General features: G+C 40.1%; 1 long non-coding RNA gene across 1 annotated transcript; it reads right to left on the reverse strand.

Annotated features, from left to right (window-relative positions):
• Positions 1-580: 580 nt before the first annotated feature.
• On the reverse strand, positions 581-22,782 carry LOC118712491. The gene is made up of 3 exons (XR_004986059.2): positions 22,648-22,782; positions 17,661-17,666; positions 581-592 (listed from the first exon to the last, which is right to left on the reverse strand). It is a non-coding gene; the product is annotated as an uncharacterized LOC118712491 (long non-coding RNA).
• Positions 22,783-23,153: the final 371 nt, after the last annotated feature.

The following is a 23,153-nucleotide window of genomic DNA, read 5'->3' on the forward strand; positions in this document are numbered from 1 at the left end:
CTTAAAGTGTGTGTATACATTTTTGGGGAGCACCCTATAGTGCTATTCATAAGAGAGATATTTAGAGAATAAATATATATATCTGTCTTTGTCCTGTGTCCGTCTTTTGGTTGCATATGAGATGATACATTGGTGGCGGGAAAGGTCAGGGGTGCTACCTAACTTCAGAATGAAGGCTGACTGCCAGGGTAAGCAACCAAGGGACTATAAAGTGTTAGAACTTTCAGCCCCACTTCAGGAAGGGGCGGGGAGCTGGAAATTGAGTTCAGTCACCAGTAGTCAATGATTTAATCAACCATGCCTACTCTACAGAGACCTCAATAAAATCCCCCAAACAATGCCATTTAGACATTTCAACTTTGAATTCATGATTTTCTCTTGCATCTCATGATAATTACCTCACCCAGCAATAGCCACAGTATATTTAAGTATAGTTGATATACAATCTCATATTAGTTACATTAACTTCAGGTGTACAATATATGATTTGACAATTTTATATTTTAGAACAGTAATCACCCCACAAGTTTTAGTAATCATTTGTCACTGTGCTAACTTATCAACATTATCATCCTCTATATTTCCCTTCACGCTTTTCACCCATCTCCCACACTCTCTCTTCTGGCAACTATCGCTTTACCTCTGTTTCTACGAGCTTATTTTTGGAAATTCACACAACTCAATAATGAAAAAACAATCTGATCAAAAAATGGGAAGAGGACATGAAAAGGCATTTCTTCTTTCCTTTCTAATTCTAGACCACCCCCAGCTTCTCTCCAGCTTTGAGGCTGTGTGTAGGATCCCTGTTTATTTTATTCACTTCTATATATGCTCATCTCCAACCTGTAGCAGTACTTGTGCTCCTGGATCTTTACAGCTCATCTCAAGTTGCAGTTCACATCACATTGACAATGGCTTTGCTGATGACTGAGATTCAGACTTACCTCTTCCCCAGAGTACTTTGTCCACTCACTCAATGGGGGACTCTCAGTTGGCATGGATGTTTATGAGTATTCACCTGTTTAATTCAGCATTTATTTCAATGGGACTGTGTGGAGGGTCTGTGCTTATTTTACTCACTACTGCATTCCTATGGCCTAGTACAGTATCTGGCTTAAAGTAGGCATGCACACAATGCTTTTAGATTAAATATGTAACGAATGGTGATATTTCAGGCATTGGTGAAAAGGTGTAATAGGAAATGTAAATGTTATAGAGTTGGGCCTCCAGTCCCAAGAGTGCCTTCTTGGCATCCCTCACACTATAGAATGAGAAGAAGAAAGAGGGAGTCTCATTAGAAGAAATTAAATGAAACTAGGGCAGGGCAGGGAGAGTGACTTGTATAGGGTAATACAGGAAAATCCTGTGGAGTTGGGAGAGAGCCAGGTCCTCAGCTACAGCCTATCCATTGGAGGCTAGGTCCTCACATTCTATTCCCAATATAAGCCCCCTGGGGGCCTCTCTACGTTCCAGCTGCATTGTGATCTGCTGGCACAAAGGGGCCGGAAAGGGAAAGGCTCTGCCAAGTTGAGAGTTTCCAGGCCACTTTACCTATGGTTTGGCTTGGGGTTCCTGCTTCCCTTCGTCATTGCCCCATGGACTCCTGGTCTTAAGTTAAGAGTTAAAGTCAAAGATTTGTAACATAAATAGCCAAAAGACACTCCTCCACAGAAGCAAGAAGGCAAGAGAATCCAGAAAATTGAAGATAATGTAAGAAACCTCTGGGACAACTTCAAGCAAACCAACATCAGAATTATGGGGGTCCCAGAAGATGAGAGAGAGCAAGATATTGAAAACATACTGAAAGAAATAGTGACAGAAAACTTCCCCCACCTGGTGAAAGAATTAGACTTACAAGTCCAGAAAGCTCACAGAACTCCAAACAAAAGGAATTCAAAGAAGACCACACCAAGACAAATCATAATTAAAATTCCAAGAGCAAATGACAAAGAGAGAATATTAAAAGCAGCAAGAGCAAAGCAGGTAGTTACCTATAAAGGAGCACCTATAAGATTGTCAGCTGATTTCTCAACAGAAACCATGCAGGCCAGATGGGAATGGCAAGAAATATTCAAGGTGATGAATAGTAAGAACTTACAGCCAAAAATAATCTACCCAGCAAAGCTATCACTCAGAATCAAAGGCCAGATAAAGAGCTTCACTAATAAAAAAAGCTAAAGGAGTTCATCACCACCAAACCAGAATTATATGAATTGCTGAAGGGGGTTCTTTCGGAAGAGAAAGTAAATAAAGATAAAAATTATGAACAACAAATATGTAACTATCAACAAGTGAATCTAAAAACCAAGGAAATTAAAAAAACAACAACTGATAAACAATATTATCTGTTGAATATAATAGAATCAGAGGTATGGAAGGGGAGTGAACTGACGATTCTTGGGGAAAAGGGGAGAGGAGAATGTGGGAAGAGACTGAACATAAACTGTGCACCTACGGATGAGGACACTGAGGGGGTGGGGAAAGGGCAGAGGGTTGGTGGGAACCTGGTGGAGGAGAGCAATGGAGGGGCGGGGTGAGAAGAGAAACATTTGTAATAATATGAACAATAAAGATTTATTTAAAAAAAAAAAAGAGTTCAGCTTTTCCCCTGTTTAGAAAGGACCAAAGACTTTTTTTTTCCTGTAGGAATTTATTTTGATATTTTTATTTTTTCTTTATTGATTAAGGTATTACATATATGTCCTTATCCACCCATTGTCCACTCATGCCCTTACCCCCCCCCTGGTGTCTGTGTCCATTGGTTAGGCTTATATGCATGCATACAAGTCCTTTAGTTGATTGCTCCCTCTTACCTTCACCCTCCCCTATCTTCCCTATGAAGTTTGACAGTCTGATCAATGCTTCTCTGCCTCAGAATCTATTTTTCTTCATCAGTTTATGTTGTTCATTATATTACACAAATGAGTGAGATCATGTGATATTTATCTTTCTCTGACTGGCTTATTTTGTTTAGCATAATGTTCTCCAGAGTTCTGTCCATGCTGTTGCAAATGGTAAGAATTCCTTTTCTTTTTTTTTTTTCTGCAGCGTAGTATTCCATTATGTATATGTACCACAATTTTTTAATTCACTCATCTGCTGATGGGCATTTAGGTTGTTTCCAAATCTTAGCTATGGTAAATTGTACAGTTAAGAACATAGAGGTGCATATATCCTTTCTGATTGGTGTTTCTATTAACAGTTTTCAACCAATGACTTTTAATTTCATTTTTCCACTCTGGGACTTTGAAATCTTCATTGCTTTGTTTTTGTGGTTTTAGCTTGACCTTTAATGTTCTCTGGAAGATTCATATTATTGGAGGAAACAGGATTTCTGATTTGTAAGAGAATGGAGAATAAGCTTTGGAATTCAGACTCTTTAGCTTTCTTTGAAAAAAAAAAAAAAAAAGCTAAATGGCCAATAACTATTTAGTGTGTAATGATGGCTTAGCAGTATTTACCACTGATTTAGTTTCTCTGGCACCATTACCTAGGATATTTTTCTGACTTAGACATTGCTCAGTTCTTTAGCCAACAGCTGTACACATTTTTTTAAAGTCCTGAAATTATGATTTCACATTTCTAATTGGCTCCTTTCACTGTTCAATCAAAAAGGTCTCGTCTGCCTTGTAGCATGTGTCCCAAAAAAAATTTATGCAAATTACAAGTGGAGAACAGAATGAGGGAGAAAGCCCAATCCTCCTTCACAGGCCAATGCCCGTGGCCCCCACCCTTGACTCAGCTGTATCTGAAGCAGATATGTGATGGAACAAGGGATGAAACACAGGAAACACACACACACACACACACACACACACACATACACACACACACAAAGAGAAATAATGCTGGAAGGAACAGGCCTGTGGGATTCAACTTTTCTCTCTTTCAATAGTTTGCTGTAGGCTATTTCGCACTATTCTCCTACTTGGTGTTGATTATAACATCTTATCATTTAGTGTGTTGGAGATATTGCCTCTGTGGGTTCTGCTATGCTGGTGTGCTCTCTATGTTATTGTAGGAAATGTGTAGAGACTTAGTGACTATAGAACCACCATTCTGGAGGGAAGTGAGAAGAGCCCACATAAGAACTCAAAGGTCATTATTCCCTGAGGCTAATACTTCAAATAGAAGCCTGAGCATTGCAATCACTCATTCATTGTGACATTCCAGAAATAGGAATTGATTTGGGAAAACAAAGTCAACAGAGACACGGTTTCTAGTCTCAGTGGCATATATATTCTTTAAAGTCAAGAGTTTGGGGAGATGGGAAGGAGTGAAGAAAGCACTGGTGGGTTTGTAATAATCATCATCAAGGTGATGATCTGGTAATTTATGGCTTTCACCAAGAGGTTTTAATGTGCTGGTCACTGTGGTAATTGCTTTACAACATAGGCCCATGGAATTCTCTTTAGAAGCAGAAAAGGCAGGGAGTCATCTGTCACCCACATTACAGATAAGAAAACTGCAAGCTCCTCATGACTTTGCTTATTCACTTACGGTAACAAAGTCCAAAATTGTGGGATTGCAACCCTGATCTTTCTTACCTTCATCCTACACTTTTAACTACAATATTAGTGAAAGTTTTCAGAGAGGGGGTGGGGGAGGAGGTTGGGATTTCCAATAACATTTATAGCTTTATCATTCTACTACTCTGTAACATACACAGCTCAGGGAGTATCAGTGGAGACTCTGAGAGATGACACACATTCTTGGCATGAAGCCCGTGGGAGACATGGTGGAGAAGTTAGAGCTCTGAGCTTGAGGTCAAAAGGCTGTGACTGTGGTCCTGTCTCGGCTTGGTACTGGCTGTGAGATCTTGGTTTCTTCTTCTTTAAAGTGGGGTGATATTACCAATTTATTCTATTTATGAGCACTGGGGAGTAGGAGGAATGAGCTGGTGGGTAAGAAAATATTTGGTAACTCTATTGAGCTTTGATGTTGCAAGGAAGTACATTATTATATGTGTAGTAGACACTGTGAGGTGTGGCTTCTGGTTTATGAACTAATAAAGTAATGACAGCCGTCATCCATGACTGCACATTATGTGGTAAGCAGTGTGTTCAGTACTCAGTGTTTTCATTTAATCCTGGAAAGAAACTCTTCAAGGTACACATTATTACTCTTTATTTTATAGAAATGTGCAATCTCATATTATTCATTTTCATTTTATAGTAACACACCATCTCATAGAGGCTGAGTAACTGGGGTTTTTTAGAATGAGGCAGTAGATGAGTTGAGTAAAACTCAGGTCATTCTGATTTTACAGCTTCTGCTCCTTCTACCATGTTGCTTTTATTAGATATATTAGCTTAAAATTACTGCTGAATGATAGAACTGGAGGCTGTTTTGGAGATCATCAAATCTGTCAAATTACCTACTAAAATCTTCCAACAAGGTATGATGTTGACAATCTATGTCTAAATCATGGATCTTCTCATCAAGTAGTAAACACCCAACTGGAAGTTGCTTGAATAGGAAAGGGACTTCACTGGCTTGCATATATTTGAAAGTAGGGCTGAACCAAAGAAATCAGGCAATAACATCATGACTCATTTTATTCACCTCTGAGATCTGTGCTCCTTTGTTCTAACTTTTTATTTTTAAAAAGTTTTAGGAAATGCTCATGACAGCTCTTCACTTACATCATCCTTGCCATGTGTAGTTCCAGGAGAAGAATTCTTTCTTCCATCTTAATCTGATTCTTCCAATCTTCAGACAACTCCATCCCTGAATCCTCATGCAGTCCATCACTTAAACAGATACTTTATTCAGGGGATAGACCATGTGTTTGGTTGAGGCCTGGCTCACACACATCTACTCCAAAAGGATGCATACTAAAACATAGGGGAGAAATTGTTCCTGAAAAAGACATCAGTTGCTATTAGCAGAGGATAAGGGTATGACTGTGGGAAGGCAAAACCAAGAGCTATCCCTCATGCCTAAAAAAATCCAAATCTATTTGGAGAAGTCATTTTAAGTTGCTTCTTTGCTGGTCTCTATCTTCATATTCTCCCTTGGCATGTCAGAGGTAGGCTTTATGGCTCCTGTTTTGGCATAGTGCTTTGTGATACCTCCCCCTCATACTCAGTATGATATCTGGGAATGTTGGTGTGCCAAGAATAAGAGAGATCCCATGCAGGTAGCTAACTGGGCAGGAGCACATGACAGACATGTGTAATGAGTGGAGACACTAAGCACCAATATGCTCTTACTGGCATTGGTGGACAATGGCAACCACACACAGGTGACATAGAGACTGAGGGAAAGTAGACCCTCTATTCACTGGGACCACTTCTACATCTCCCATGCTAGAAGTATAGATCCATAGTCTCTCTTCAGGAAACTCTCTCAGAGGAGCTGTGAAGCTGAAAGAGCCCTTTAGAGAAATCTAGCCTAACTCCCGTTTTGGCCATATTGAAACTGAGTAGCCTAACTGGATTTCCCAAGATGATACAAATGTGAGACGCACAGCCCAGGTCCCAGCTGCAGACCTGGACTTGACACCCCCCTGAAGGACAGCTGGGTAATGTAGGTCTTCGGGAGCACACACTTTGTGAATAAGTGAGAGCCTGGCATGCCGTGAGAATGGCCATGTCTGCAGAGAACACACAGTCTTTGCCTTGAGTGTTCCCATAAACATTGCTGTGCTGGAGGAATGGTTACAGACCCAGACCTTAATGTTTGTGCTCCTGTTCTGCGTTAGATTAAGTTAAATATTGTTTGTAGATGATACAGATAAATCGGCTCAACCATGAGCCTGTCTGGATGGTTAAAAGGGTGCTGTTTATTTCTCTAAGAGGTTGCCCAGTTGGTTAAGAGGGCTCTTGGACTATTGCCTCATTTCACACACAGCCTTCCTATTTAGTTCAGGACTTGACTTCAGAGAATGCACTTAACTAATTTGCCTGGTTGTCATTTGTCATGCTTCTATTGGACTCAAGTATCCCAGTGGTAGTGAACTTGTCATCTCCCTCCCCCCCCTGATGCCCCTGGTGCCAAGGATGGTGCCAGAAATCTGTGGCCATTCCATCAATGGAAATGAAATTCAGTGTTTGAAAGAGTGATGGATTAATTAGGAAATTAACAGAGGTCTTCAGGCTTCACTTGTATGAAAGTGTAATTGATGAGTGACAAGGAACAGTTGGTCCCTGTGTCCACCAGACAAAGAGAATGAGAAAAAGAAATGCATGTAAAGCTGTTGGAATGTACATTATTCATTAGGAAGGATGAACTGACAATGGTTGTGAAACTCATTGAAATGCTTTTGGCTGAAGGAAGGACATTGGCTTCAAGAACCTTCTTGGCTATTCTTACCTATGTGACATTGGAAATAACCACTGACCCTTTCACCTGATCCTCTGTGGAGTACTCTGAGTACTCTGAGGTGACAACTGAGCTCATGAGGCTATGGGGAGAATAAATATTATGTGATGCATAAAGACTCCAGCACAGAGTTTATACATAATAGTTGCTTTGCATGCTAACTCTCATCTTTTCTTTCTTCACCTTAATATTTAATCATTTTTATTTATTCAAATAAGTAAAATAATCTCCCAAAATTAGAAAATAAGGAATGATGAAGGCTTAAACTAAGGCAGCTTAAATGGAGAAAGGATGAGAAGGATTGATAGTATTAAGGAAAGTCTGATGGACTAGATTTGGTGTGAGAATGGATGTGGAAGTGAAGAGAGAAGAAAAGACAGTGATTACCCCAAGATGGAACACACTGAAGAAAGGCATGGTGTATTGCACTCTCTAGGTAGATCAGTAGGTTAATAACATTCTCAGGGGGTTAAGAAATGACTCCTCTTAGAGTGATTTCTGCAAATCATGGAGCCTACACCAGAAATGGAAAAGTTTGTTTTTCTTCTCCAAAGTCCATGAGGCTCTACTGCTGTGATTTCAACTTGGCTTTGCATCAGAATGACCTGCAGTACTTTTTCAATATATAGCTTCCAGAGATTCTAATTCATTGGTCTGGGGTAGGAGGCTTTGGCACCTTCATTCATAGGTGAACTCCGGAGGTGATAATGAACAGCCAGAACTGAGGATTACAAAAGAGGAAGACCCTGTTCACTGTCAACCTTCTATCCACTCAAGACATGTTTCTCAGCCTGTCATCTAAAAGACTCAGTGGAGCACTCTGAGAGAGCTGATGCCCCATATTTTGCACTTGTTCGCATGGGCCTTTTGAACAGCTGGTGTCTGGGTCAAATCACTTTGCTTCTAGTTCCCAGTCTCAAGGTCTGGATCCTTGGGGTTCTTGTGTTGAAGCATCTGTAGTGGGAAAGGTGAGAGGAATTTGCTCATCATGGGAGTTTTTAGAGTTGGCACAGGAGCCAGAGGTGTCTCTTTTGGGTATCACTGGACTTGAGAGCAAGTGAATACCCATGATTACACTAGTACTTCAATCAAAGCACTTTAAAAACACTTATTTTCTAAAAATTAAAATAGGTATAATTGTTTCTTTTTCTCATATGAGAAACTTAGTCTCATAATTCAAAAACTTTCCTAAGGTAAACCAATAAGGAAAAGTCATATTGTATCTGAATTTCTTTTTCTCCCCTTGCCCTTTGCCTTTCTTTTTACTTCTTGCCATATCATCTGTCTGCGTCTTGCACTAAGTTCCAAGCTTTTTGAGGAGATGGCTCATATATTCAGCTATGTTTTCTTTTTATATCTAGCTCAATGTTTTTCACATAGTAGATGTTTTTCAGATGTCTAGTGAATAAATGAATTCTTCATTTTGTTTTCTTAACAGTCTCATTGCCTACTTTGCTAATAGAGTGAAAGTTCCCAAATCATATAATGGTCTTACTCCTTCTTGGTGTTACTGGCGTGTTCATTGTGCAAAACTGTATAGTTAACACCAAGTGCTCATGAAATACTTGGAAATGAATGCAAATTGACTATCTGGCAAAAGGACATTAGTTTCCACACCTACACTGGAGTCTTATCTTGAGGCTCTACTGATTTGATGCAAATGCTGAGGGGCATTTGGCATCCATGACTGGCTGAGTGTGGGCAATTGTCCAGACCTTCATGATTTCCTATCCCGCTTAAAGGCTAAGACTGCAGTTATAAAAGTCAGTCCCAGCCCAAAGATGGCCTTGGAACACATTAAAGGATTGCTCTGTCCTCATTCTGTTCTGGCTCCAGACAGGCATGATCTCTCCATGGGCCTGGTAGCACATGACTGGCACCTGCCAGGAGAGATTTGACCAGGACAGAAGGCTGTAGTTTGCTCTCTTCCTTGGACACAGCATGGAGCTGATGACTGGGATTTAATTAAAGCTCATGCTGTCCTGGGTGACAGCTTTCTGGGTGTAGACCTCATGTTATAACTTCAATCACCTTACCAGTCTCAGCTCATTGCACAAAAGATGCTTGGGAAAAATATTTTCATATGAAGCATACAGGTTTACTTGATTTTAGTTCTATCAATCTCTGCAAAGCACCTCCTTCAGTAAAATGTGACCCAACTATGACCTTCAAAATACTCTTTTAGATATTGATACCCTTTTATGAGGAACCTGACCCCTGGGATTCTCAGGCAGGCTCATCCTTCTCACTAGCTCTTGTGGTGCCTACATGCAGAGGACTTTGCCATAGTCCCACCCAAAAGTACTCAGTCCAATGACTTAGACCTCAAAACTGTGACTTACAGCCTATTAGGCACACATAATGATATTGTGCAAAAATGATGGATTATTACTATCACTAGTATTATGATAAAACATATAACACTAAACATGTATATGGAGAGTAGATATTGAGTGTGCATCCTGGAAGCATGTTCTTTGGGTCTGATTTAATTCTCAATTTGCCACTGCCTAGTTTAGGGTTTCTCAATTTTAACATTGCTGACATTTTGGGCCATATAATTATTTGTTGTATGGGAGGGGAGGGTTTGTACTATACACTGTAGGATTTTTAGTGGCATTCTTTGACTCTACCTACTGGATGTGAATAGCACCTTCCCAATTCTGACAATTTAAAAATGCTTTCAGACATTGCCATCTGTCTCCTGGCCTGGGAGTTAGGTAGGGTGGGAAAAGGCAGGATTGATCTGGGTGCTGACCTTGGAAAATGTTTAACCTCTCTGGGACTTAATTATTTTTAATTGTAAAATGTGTGCAATAAAACCCAACTTATCCTGTTGTGAAGACAAGTAACACAAACTTATTAGTATAACTTGGTATAGAGCAAAACACAATGAATACTACTTACTAATATCAGCTATTTATCATTGTTTACCTATCAAAGATATGAAGCATAGTTAGAGTATGCAGGCCATGCTAAAATTGAAAAACTAGAAATAAAAAGTTTGTTTTCCTTCAATTTGCATAGGAGGTTTGAATCACAGTTAGATATAGAAAGATCAGATTTATATATACGAGGGCGATCATTTGAATGACATTGCCAAAGTCCTAATGCTTGAGGTAATTTTTTTTATTATTAACCCTTATATCCAAAGAATTTGTTTATATAAAACTTGCTCAAAGCCTTAATATGAGAATAAAACAACAAATAATTGATTCTTTTAAAAATATTGAATTTAAAATAAGTTAAGTCTAATTTGGCTTATCCCTTAACTGTAGAGCCCCCTCAGAAATTGTCCAGGTTGTTCACTTGGTAAGCCACACATGGCCTGAGATCATAGAACAAGGGGTTTGAGGGTGAACCTCACAAGGTGTATATACCTCCAGGAATTACCTAGAAATCTTGAGTGTGTGCATTTTCCCAGGTTCCATAATATTAATTCAGTTCTCAAAGGGCTTTCTCCCTCCCTCCCTGCAAGCAAAAGAATCACTTTGCCTTGTTAAGTTAGGAGTGGTCAGTCTAGTTGTCTTCAGATCTCTGTTCCCAGGACTTCAATTTTCCTATCTGTAAAATAAATGTGGTTGAACTATATGACCTCTAAAGTTCCATTTTACTCTAATATTCTATAATTTAAAATTTGAGCCCTTAAAAGTCATACTTCACTTATAAGACTATGATCAACCTGCCCAAAGGCACTACCAACCTAAATCTTCTCCAGAAACATTTGCTTTCCAAACTCTCAGACTTATTATGGTGCCCATGATTTCACTTGTTTTTGCTACACACATGAAATATACCTTCAAGAACTAGGTTTATGAAGTGTTCTACCAGATAACAGATATCACAAGTGGCAAGAAAGTCTAAACAGCTTAAAGAGACCGGTCAGGCTTGGTGTAGAAGGCTTATGGGCTACTAGGACCCCAATCTTGAATGTTAGCAGGGAAGAAAGTTGTGAAATGAGATGTGCTTTTCACTGAGAAATATTTATTTTGCCCCCAGAAGCACCTCTCTATAAGTACCCAGTGGGAGTGAAAGGATGATGTTGACCTTACAGACCCTATTGCTTTCATTTGGGGGAAAACTCATAAAACATGAATTTCCTGGTTTTGGCAGTCCCTAAGTACTCAGTAATATAAAGACTGTTTTCCCCACCAAAGAGTAAGTAATGCACTCATATTTAAAAAAGAAAAAAGACAAAAGAAAAAGAAAAAAAGGAGTTCAACTTTTAGAGGCATGTTAAGTTCAATGCTGAAACCTTAGAAGACATATATATTTTTTTTCCCCTCAAAGGTTTGCAGTTAGAAAGTAACTAATTTCTGTTTAAAAATCAATTATTATTAATAAATTATTTTCACCCATGATATATAACAATAGTAGATTTATTTATGTTTTCATTAAACTATCATAAAACTCAATTGGGGAACCAAGAAAATGATTTCACAAGAATTACACTATAGTCTTATAGGAAGAATAATTTATTTAGGTGATATAAATGGTTGCTTGTGTGTCATCAGGTTATCACACAGGTTAAAGGTTAAAAGTTTAGATGTAAGATCTATTTATCTTATGGTTTATGGTAGGACAGTGCTGGAAAGTACAGTTTTACCACAGGTTTTGGTAAAACTAAAAAGAACAAACAAACAAAGACAATCCAGATAGCACCAGGAAACACATTTTGGTTGAGTAATAGGTACTAAAAACAAACAAACAAACAAACAAACAAAAAACACAAACAAACAAGGAAAGTAGGTAGAACTTAGCAAGGCAGGTTTTAGTTAAACTCAACGTGGTTTAAATAATTTCCACTGTTTAACAATGGTAAGGTTGACCAACCATTCCAGTTTGGTCAAGGCTGAGGGAGTCCTAGGATGTGGAACTTTCAGTTATAAAACCAGAAAAGTTCTGGGGAAATCAGGAGGAATTAGTCACCATAATGGCAGATTGAGGAAGTTTTGAAGGAATGAGTGTGCCATTATTAGAGGGAATGAAGTACAGACTGCCTGACCAATTTTCAGGGACCTGTGAGAAAGTTTTTTTTTTTTTTTTTTTTGAGGGAAAGGAGTATGGGCTCCATAACTTCGGTTGGAGCCACCCAAGTCTGGGACACTGAGATAATCTATGGTGGAACCAACCTCACTGATAAATTCTGATATTATAAACTTTTTCATAATTAGCTTTTATGTTTAGAATTTAAGTGAATTAAAATTTCTAAAAGGATCCCTAATCCCTTGGAAGAATTTCTGCAATAAAGCTATCAATCAAGAAAATGTTTTCAACAGAGGCAGACATTCAGCATATTCATAAGGAGCTAAACAAAGGATTTGGAATAAGAAGATTTATGCTTTTGTTCTTATATCTAGCACTTAACAGGTTTAGATGATTTCTCTAACCTTCTTGATAATTTTCTCACCACTGAAATGAGGACAAAAATATCTACTGTGCCCATCTTATGGAGTTGTAGGGAGGACCATATAACCTAGTTTATGTTAAAGCATTATGAACTGCCAGCCATCATGGAGCTCAGAAACATTGATTTACTAGTGGCCCAGTGCACAAAATTCATGCATGGGGGGTGTCCCTCATCCTGGCCTGCACCCTCTCCAATACAGGACTCCGTGGGGGATGTCCAACTGCTGGTTTAGTCAATTTCTGTGGGATCAAGCCTAATTAGCAGTCAGACATCCCTCTCACAATCCAGGACCACTAACTCCTAACCACTCACCTGCCTGCCTGCTTGATGACCCCTAGCTATTCTGTTTGCTGGCCTGTTTGCCACCAACTGTCCTCCCCAGCCTTCTCACCCCCAACTGCCCCACCTTACTGGCATGATCAACCCCAACTGCTCCCCCTTCCTGGCCTGATCACCCTAACCTCCTCTGCCTTGGTCCTGCCACCATGGCTTTGACCAGAAAGATGTCTGGAAGGTCTCCCAGACTAATTAGCATATTACCCTTTATTAGTATAGCTTTCCCATGGTTTCTCCAAAGATTTTTATTTCTTCTACTTGGTCTATATCAGTCCAATATGCATGAATATTTAAACGGTTCACATAAACTCTGATGGAATTTGGGCTTTATATCACAATATCAGCCTGATTCTCTTTTATATTTTTGGCCCTTCCCTACTCAGTAAATATCTGTCTGCCGCCTTCAGAAAAGTTTCACTTTAGTAACATGTACTAAATAGTGTATACAAACAACAATGTGGTACCATCTCACACCTGTCAGAATGGCCAACATCAACAAATCAACAAACGACAAGTGTTGGCGAGGTTGCGGAGAAAAAGGAACCCTTGTGCACTGCTGGTGGGAATGCAGACTGGTGCAACCACTGTGGAGAACAGTGTGGAATTTCCTCAAAAAACTGAAAATGGAACTCCCATTTGATCCAGTAATCCCACTCCTAGGAATATATCCCAAGAAACTAGAAACACCAATCAGAAAGGATATATGCACCCCTATGTTCATAGCAGCACAATCTACAATAGCCAGAATTTGGAAACAGCCTAGGTGCCCGTCAGCAGATGATTGGATCCAAAAACTATGGTACATCTACACAATGGAATACTATGCTGCCATAAAAAAGAAGGAATTCTCATCATTTGCAGCAACCTGGATGGAATTGGAGAACATCATGCTGAGTGAAATAAGCCAATCAATGAAAGAGAAACACCACATGACCTCACTCATTTGTGGATAATAAAGATCATTATAAACTGATGAACCAAAAGATAGATACAGAGACAGTAAAGCAACAAGCAGATTGTCAAATTTCAGTGGGGAGGGAAGGAGGATCTGGGGGAGATAATAGATCAACTGAAGGACTTGTATACATGCATATAAGTACAACCAATGGACATAAAGCTCTGGGGAGGGAGGGGATGGGTGAGAGGGAGGGAGGGGGGAAAATAAAATTAAATTAAAATTAAAATAAATAAATAAATAAATAAAATAAAATAAAATAAATAAATGCAAAAAAATAAATAAATAAAGTACATTTTCACAAAAAAAAAAGAAGAAAAAAAAAGAAAACCAAAGGAAATAACAATTCTGAGTTGGATTATAAAGTTTCTTTCCACTCTTTGGTATCAGTTATAATAGAGATTGTGTCTCAATTAACTTAAGCAATAAGAAAGCTAATATTTCCTATAAAGAGAAACCTAGCCCAGCCACCATGGCTCAGTGATTGACCCTTGATCTATGAACCAGGAGGTCAGGGTTCAATTCCAGTGAGGGCACATGCCGAGGTTGTGAGGGCATGAAGGCAGGAAGCTGATTGATAATTCTCTCTCATCATTGATGTTTCTATCTCTCTCTTTCCCTCTACCTTCTTCTCTAAAATCAATAAAAAATATTTAAAAAAAGAAGTCCAGAGCTGGAGCAGTTCCAAGGTTGACATCAGAACTCAGGAATTATCGGTGTCAACACTGTTTCACAGTATGTTCCCTTACAGGTAAAACATGACTGTTCTTGCTGAAACTGATTTGGATCTATGGATAGAGCATTGGCCTGTGGACTGAAAGGTCCCAGATTCGATCCTGGTCAAGGGCATGTACCTTGGTTATGGGCACATCCCCAGTAGCGAGTGTGCAAGAGGCAGCTGATGGATGATTCTCTCTCATAGACGTTTCTAACTCTCTATCTCTCTCTCTTCCTCTCTGGAAAAAAAATCAATAAAAACAAAGGAACAACAACACATGACTGCTCTAGTTTCAGTTTTTCAGACATGATATCTAGGAAAAAAAGAAGTACCATCTTACTCCAACTACACCATTGTAGGATCAGGAAAATGCTTCCCAGAAGTTACCTATCAAATGTGGAAAAAGAGTTTGGACACGGACATAGGATTTCTCTGGATTGATTCTAGAAGGTCCTTCAATATGCTTCTGAGTATCCCTTAAATCTCTGTGCTGCTCACAACAATTCTTATTTCTATCTCAATTGTGATTCTCCCAAGCTCTTTGTCTTCTACTGGAAAAATATCTCCATACAAAAGCCAACCCCTATGTTTCAAATTCTCAAGGCAGTTAATTTACTGACTGAAATCTGTACAATGACTACAATTTGCCTCTTTCAATATGGTAAATATCTCGCCCACAAAATCTAAGGAATTCTTGTCTCCTGAGACATATGAAATTGACTTGGACCTGGTCCTCCAAAAGATGATTGTTGTGTTGGCAAGGGGATGGATAGGATGACCTGGAAGGTCTACTCCAGCTCTAATTTTGATGATGTGATTCTAACCAGATGGGGCCAATGGCATATTCGACGTCTATTGATGCTACCTCTGTGATTTTCATCCTGGGTTTATTCTTCTGGTAACTGTATATTTTCTTTGGCTGGGCTCTCCATTTGTGATGCACAGCATGTGCGTCAAAAAGCCCTTTGTGTCTCACACGGAGCAGGCTGCAAAGTGTTCATGAAGGGACTGAGCAAATCTAACGTCTGCATCTACATTTTCATTTTCTTATGGAAACCCTGCGATCCTTCACAGATTGTGGCTTTTAGTGTACTTTATTTATTTGAATATGGCCAAAGACATGGCTTCTTAATGTTATGGTGTCATGTCTGCGTGTGAAGAAAAATAATAAACCATAGTACAGTGTCATACCATGTATGGTTTCCCCCTAATATGAAAGCAGGACAGCTATTAAAGAGCAATTTAAAGATAGTGGAATAGGCATTAGGTAAATATAACTTGCCTAGAGACCAGATCTTTTACGACTTTAACAATTATGCATTACGCATTACATATTACTTAGAAATATGCGCTATCTATGTTTCCAGAGGTTTCTTTCTCACCTACTCATGCTACACTGGGAAAAGGAGTGAAAAACAAGCAGGAATCTACTGGTAAAAAGAAATGAGAGATTTCTTTGTAGCTCATTTTGGGGTACATCTACATATACCACTGTACTTCATCATGGGCCCTGCCCTGAACTGCAGATGGAAACTGGCTAGAGAAGTAAATGTATTTGTACTTGGACCTATGCTAGTTGAACACTAAACATCTTTTTTATTTTTTATTTTTTAAAAACTTCTTTTCCATATTGAGAAGTAACACATGGTATTCACTGATCTGACCATCTTTATGCTGATAACATAATTTAGAGGATAAATGATGACATTGAATATAGGATAAAAATCTGAGTTCCTCAGCCTAACATATAAAGTTTCTTTTTAGTCAGAACTCAAGTTATCTCTTCTAGTCTCATTGCACCTTGATATTTCTCTAAGAATGCTCACATTTAAAGCCTAAAACTATTTGTCATTCCCAAGTAAATAAACACTTTTGCATATCTTATAGCTTTGGCCTACTCTTCCCTTTGTCTAGGGTTCCCATCCAACTTCCTGCTCCTAAGGGACTCCTATTGACCCTTCAAAACACAACTTAAATATTATTTCTTTAAATTTATCAGGAATTTCCTAAATGCTGAATCCTGGGGTTATTTTTTACTTCCTTAGAGCTAGTTTACCTAAGTACAAAATACAAGAAACTCAATATGGAGCATGCATTTTATCATAGGAGTTGTACAGATTGTCTATAAGTGTAATAGAGTTTTTAAGAAATGTCGTCTTGACCCAGTTCTGAGACCCTGGCCAGAGGTCAGTCAGTTCCCCTTCTTGAGAAGCTGATGAAGTCCATACCCCAACCATCTCAGTTAGTGGGCTATCACACTCTGGGCGAGGATTCACCTGCCCTAATCTACTCAGGGCTGGGTACCAGAGAACAAAGGGCAAACCCTCTGGCCCAGAGTCTGCTGGAGTTGTTCAAATTAGCCAACCCTAACCTGCTTACTTCCCACAGGAACCACAGTGCAGGATCCTTCCCACAGGAACCACAGTGCAAGTGCACTTTACCTTCTCCTCTGCCTGGTGCCTGACCTTGGTGCTATCCCTATGCCCTGCAGGGAATGCTGGGAGCTGAGAGTCATGAAACTAAAACTCATTCCAGTTTCTCTCTCTTTATATGCATGTGGCCTCACCATACCTAGTCCAAGGTAGCATGGTTAAAATAAACAGGGCACCTATTTCAAATTGGTGGGGCCAGAGGTTGAGAGTAGCTGTGACCCAGGTGAGGGATGTCAGTTGGATGGGGAAGAATGATGAGGGCAGAGGACCTGGGACAAGTAGAGAAAACAAAGTGTGTGCAGGCTCAAAAGAAAGGCCACATGTGATGTTCAGGAATCGAGAAAGTGTCACTATGGCTGGGAGTGGGGTTCCTGGGAGAGAGAGGGGCAGAGGATAGAGGTCAGTGAGGTCCATTCACAGATGGAGTTACTGTGGCTCATTGAACAACAGCACTCAGTTTAAACATCTAACATGACGTATAACACCCTCCTCTGTTAACATTTTCTCTCCTTAACTAGATGTAAAACTCCTTTTTTAAAAAATATGTATTTTTTTTATTGATTTCAGAGAGGAAGAGAGGGGGAGAGGGATAGAAACATCAATGATGAGAGAGAATCATTGATCAGTTGCTTCCTGCGTAACCCCTATGGGGGATTGAGCCCACAACCCGATATGTGCCCTTGACTGGAATTGAACCCGTGACTCTTCAGTCTACGGGCTGACATTCTATTCACTGAGCCAAATGGGCTAGGGCTAGACTTAAATTTTTTGAAGGAAGGAATTATGTCTCATTCATATTTGTATCTTCAAAATCTGAGAGATATGTTTTTAGAATGTGAGTTGAAGGCTTTATTGAATTAAATTGACACTGACTGGCAATGTGCTCATAGATGAAATAAGAAAAAGCAGAATGTAATTTTCAAAGCCTGGAATGAATTGGCCTTTGCCTCCCAATGTGAAGTTTCGTTAAGAATTTAGAAGGTCTAATTCTTACTCAGGTGCCTGCTAATATGTGATTTCAGGCATGTGGTGCAATCCACTCACTTTTTGTTTCCTCAGCCTTAAAATGTTATAAAAATACATAGCTCAGTGTGATTTTTCTTTTGGTGAATTAGATATTGAATGTAAGATACCCAGCATAATATAGACTAATCCTAGTAAGTGCTTAAGAGTATTTGTTTTCACAGCTTTCTCCTTTCCACTCTCACTCATCCCTGGAATGCTAATTAGAGGTGTTTTATAGCTGTTTGTGTTGAGTTGAAATGAACAAACCCTCACATTAATGATATAGTTGCCCACAAATCTTTAGGAATTATTGGTTTAGAACTATAAGGGGACTAAAAAAAATAAAGTCCTTGCCCAAATCCTATAATACATACAGGAAAATGGAATACATGCACAATATTTTCTATTAAAATTATCATCAAAGACCTGAAACCCTCATTTTTAATCTAATCTGCTAGAATGCAAACACCTGTGGTCAAAAAACTACATTATTGATCTTTGTTCTCTGGTGCCTCGCAGAGTCTGGCACACAGTAGGTGCTTAATAAATATCAAATAGTGAAAAGGCAAACAAGTGAATGAGTATCATGATATTACACACATTTTCACTTTTGGCTTTTTGACAGTTGCCTCATGTCTAATTCTGTACCATGTTGATTTTCTCAATTATGTGAAATCCTATCTAATAAGAGAGTGATATGCAAATTGACTGTCACCTCAACAAACAAGATGGCTGCCCCTATGTGGTCAAAGATGGATGCCCCATATGGACATATATGGCTGCCACAAGATGGTCAGCAGGGGAGGGCAGTTAGAAGGGACCAGGCCTGTAAGGGAGGGCAGTTGGTGGTGATCAATCCTGCAGGAGATGGCATTTGGGGGGAATCAGGCTGGCAGTTAGAGGTGACTGGGCCAGCAGGGGAGGACAGTTGGGGGCAATCGGGCTGGAAGGAGAGCAGTTAGGCATCAATCAGAATGGCAGGGGAGTTGTTAGTGATCAGGCTGGCAGGCAGAAGCAGTTAGGGGCAATCAGGAAGGCAGGCAGGTGAGCAGTTGGGAGCCAGCAGTCTTGGATTGTGAGAGGGATGTCTGACTCCCCGTTTAGGCCCGACCCTACTGGGATCGGGCCTAATGGCCAGTTGGACATCCCTCGAGGGGTCCCAGGAGAGGGTGCAGGCTGGGCTGAGGGACTCCCCCCCAAGCACGAATTTCATGCACTGGGCCTCTAGTTTAATATAATACACTAATCCTTTCTCCGAGTTATAATCTTGTTCACATAGCCTGCAATTACTCCTTACAAATGCTGTCCATACCATATATCTCTTTTATTCTGTATCCTGAAATGATAATCTCCACCTTAACAAATTAAGAACTTAATGCATGTGTCTCTTACCTGAACGAGATTTCTAACATATAGTTGAACCATTAATTGTCTCTCATATGACTATGTCAAACATGATTAAGATATGTATCACCATTTGTTTTCTCTGGAGAAGGTGCTTTAGTGGGTCCTCATGGTTGTCTTGCCTCACATTGGTTTGTATCTCCCTCCATAATTTTATGTCTAACAATGGGAGGATGTACCTTGGGAAGTAATGATATCCATTCCTGACATTCGAAGCAGGATTTGGTTAAATTCTATCAGTGTGTCTTTTACTAGCGGAAAGGTTAAAATAATGCCCCTTGAGTATTCTTTCTAGAAATAAAACTTCAGCAATTCTTGACACTTTGAGGGAGGATTGAACTTTTCTAAAAAATTCTATTAGTCAAAGCTGAATAAGCCCCAATTCTGGAAAATATTTAAATGATTTCTTTGCAGTTATTTTAGCAATAATAGAATTCAGCTCAGGAAGTTTATGTTAAATCCAATCTCACTGGCATTTTGGTGAGCTTTTTGCCTTGACTGATGGACGATAAAGAGTCAAGGCCGCTCCCTAAAGTGCACCTCTTGGATTACCCCCCACCGGCTCTTGCTAAAAAGCCCACTTCATGTAAATGAATGTTTTATGTAACATAGATCCCTATCCCATTTGGATTCTTTGTTATCAGATTGGACTACTCAGAATAAAAATACAGTAGTTAATATTTACAAATATTGACTTCAGTCTAGCCCTCTGGAACTTGAAAAATTAGTCTCTTGATTTTTCAGCGATAAGTCAGGAGGACTGTTTCGGTTGGACAGTGCGCAGTTCAATATTTATGCTCCAAAAGCTGGCTTGTGGGGAGGTGTGCAAATATTATTAGTCGAGTTATCATTAGCATTTTTGTAATACAGCATATGCTTTTATAGTAACACCAGACTAAGCAGGGTGGGAGAAAGACTTGAGCTGCAAATCTAAGCTTTGCACTCACAATCTTGTCAAACTGGAGTAACAAATTCAGTTCAGCTGTCATTTACAAATTATGTTTTATGCTTATGCAAATGTCTCTAAGATACTGCTAGATGTAGAAGAAATCTGGGAGAGTAGAAAGATATTAGAGTGATCTGTGTGGTACTGGGAAAGTCTTGTAATTTGGCTGTTCCTTTTTTTTTCGGGTAAATGGGAGCAACAATTTCTGCTTTTTGAGTTCTTAATGTGACGATCTGATGTGACTGGGTATGTAGAAACAACATTTAATCTGGAAGATCATTTGAAATGACTAAAGTTGAAAGAAAGAGATATGGGAGGCAGAGTCTGACCCCAAGTGTTGCCTCTACTTCAATTGACTGGTCAACAGATTGGCTACCTTTCATTTAATACTCAGCCTCTGGGGATGTGCTTGTTCATACCATTGCTTGGGACTTTTCTTTCTCATGTTCTACTTAAGGAATTCCCACCTTAGGTCACATTGTCTTGGGGAAATTAACTAATCTAGTAAGTTTATTTAGGCTGAGGTGTTAATGCATAGTGATGGATGAATGCCACACATTCTTATCTGCATATGGGGATGGCAAAGTCTTTGGATAAAAAAATCCCAAACATATTATTTTTATATAATAAGTATAATAAATAGACAGATATATTTAATATACTATATAATATATGTGGAGATTTAATATTATTCAAAGATACTGAGAAACATTAAATTTTTATATTAAAGCAAATGTGGATAGATTTTAAATTAGAAAGCCAAGTCCAAATGAACTTAAAAATATATATATATATAATTTTATTGATTTCAGAAAGGAGAGGGAGGGAGAGAGGGAGGGAGAGAGAGAGAGAGAGAGAGAGAGAGAGAGAGAGAGAGAGAGAGAGAGAGAGAGAGAGAGAGAGAAAGAGAGAAAGAGAGAGAGAACATCAATGATGAGAGTGAATCATTGATTGGCTGCCTCCTACAGGACCCCCAGTGGGTCCTGCAACTAGGGCATGTGCCCTGTCCAGGAATTGAACCATGACCTCTTGGTTCATAGGTGGACATTCAATCACTGAGCAACACCAGCCTGGCCAGATGAACTTTTAAGACAAATAGGAAACTTTAAGTGAATTTCATACTTTTTTGTGGGATCCTAAGGTTTAATTTCCACAACTCCCGGGGCATAAATAACTTGCCTCTGTCAGTAGGGATCATCAAGGGAAATGTTTCACAAACAGTGGCTTCAAAGTAATCTATTTATAGAGAGGGTTCTGGAAGCCTCACCTTAATAAGAAGAACTTAGAAGCACTTCAAAGCTCAGTGGCAAGATATAGGTATTCATGGATTATCCACACACATCACAGAGAAACAGAGAGACAAAAAGGACAGACATGAGGAGGAAGAGTCAGGAAAGAGAACTTTTGGGTCCCTTTACATTACTCTAATGTGGACAATCATTTGACTCCCTCTTTTTTGCTTAGACTTCTAGACAATCGAGATTGACAACCCAAGTACTCTCTAGAGTGGACATCAGAAGTTTTGAATAGGGGCATCTTACAGGGTTAGTCTATTAAAAGGGGTGCTTTAAGCTGAGTTGATATAACATGAATATACTTTTACTTGAGGCCCAGTGCATGAAATTCGTGCACGGCAGGTGGGGGGGGGGGGTGAGTTCCCACAGCCCGGCCTGCACTCTCTCTAATCTGTGACCCCTCTGTGGATGTCCCACTGAAGTCAGACATCCCTCTCATAACTCAGGACCACTGGCTCCTAACCGCTTGCCTGCCTGCCTGCCTGATTGCCCCTAACTGCTCCCCTGCCAGCCTGGTTGATGCCTAAACAGCTCCCCTGCCAGCCTGATTATCCCCAACTGCCCTCCCCTGCCTGCTTGATTGCCCTCAACTGCTCAAAAATACCTTCTCCCCCAGCGTCAGGGAGGGGGCAGAAAAAAATAGAAGACATTTCTTCCTATTGCACATGGATCCTATATACAGGCCTATCCAGCCCAGATCAGTGGGATTCTTGGAACATTCTCAGATCCCTGCTTAGGGGCAGGAAGGATGACTAGTGGCAACACACATGAGAGAGGACCTCGGGGTGGCCACTCTGGTCCTGGCTACTGGTCCTGGCACTTCCTGGTCCTCAGTTTCTTCCTAGTCCTGCCTGCAGCCCTGGTCCCCCTATCTGGCTCAGCCTCCCCATTCCATCCTGGCCTCAGATGGCCCCTTTGGCTCCTGGGAGCTCTGTCCTCCCCTCCTAGCCTGGAGATACTGAGAAGAGGTTATGGCTTCTCAGAGACTCCCCAGCAGACCTGTCACTTGTGTTCACACAGGGAAACGGGTGTGTGTGGCAGAAGCAGTTGTATTAATGTGGGAGCAGGGGCAAGTCCTCAGGGGTCACTTGGACAGTTTGCTGATGATGAGGGCCACATTCTCATCCTTGAGGCACTGGTTGTCAGCCCGGAGGTTAGACAGGCCCTTCAGCTCCTCTTCCAGCTCAGTGGCTTTGTGTTGCAGGTCCTTGCACTCAAATCTCTTCAGTTCCAAAATGGCCGACCTCTCTGCAAAATGCTTCTTCCTCTGCATGGCATGCTCCACCTCCACCTTGAGCTGCTCCAGCCAGCAGTGTGGACTCAGTC

This window comes from Pipistrellus kuhlii, unplaced genomic scaffold (genome assembly GCF_014108245.1).
Source record: "Pipistrellus kuhlii isolate mPipKuh1 unplaced genomic scaffold, mPipKuh1.p scaffold_m20_p_1, whole genome shotgun sequence".
NCBI lineage: Eukaryota > Metazoa > Chordata > Mammalia > Chiroptera > Vespertilionidae > Pipistrellus > Pipistrellus kuhlii.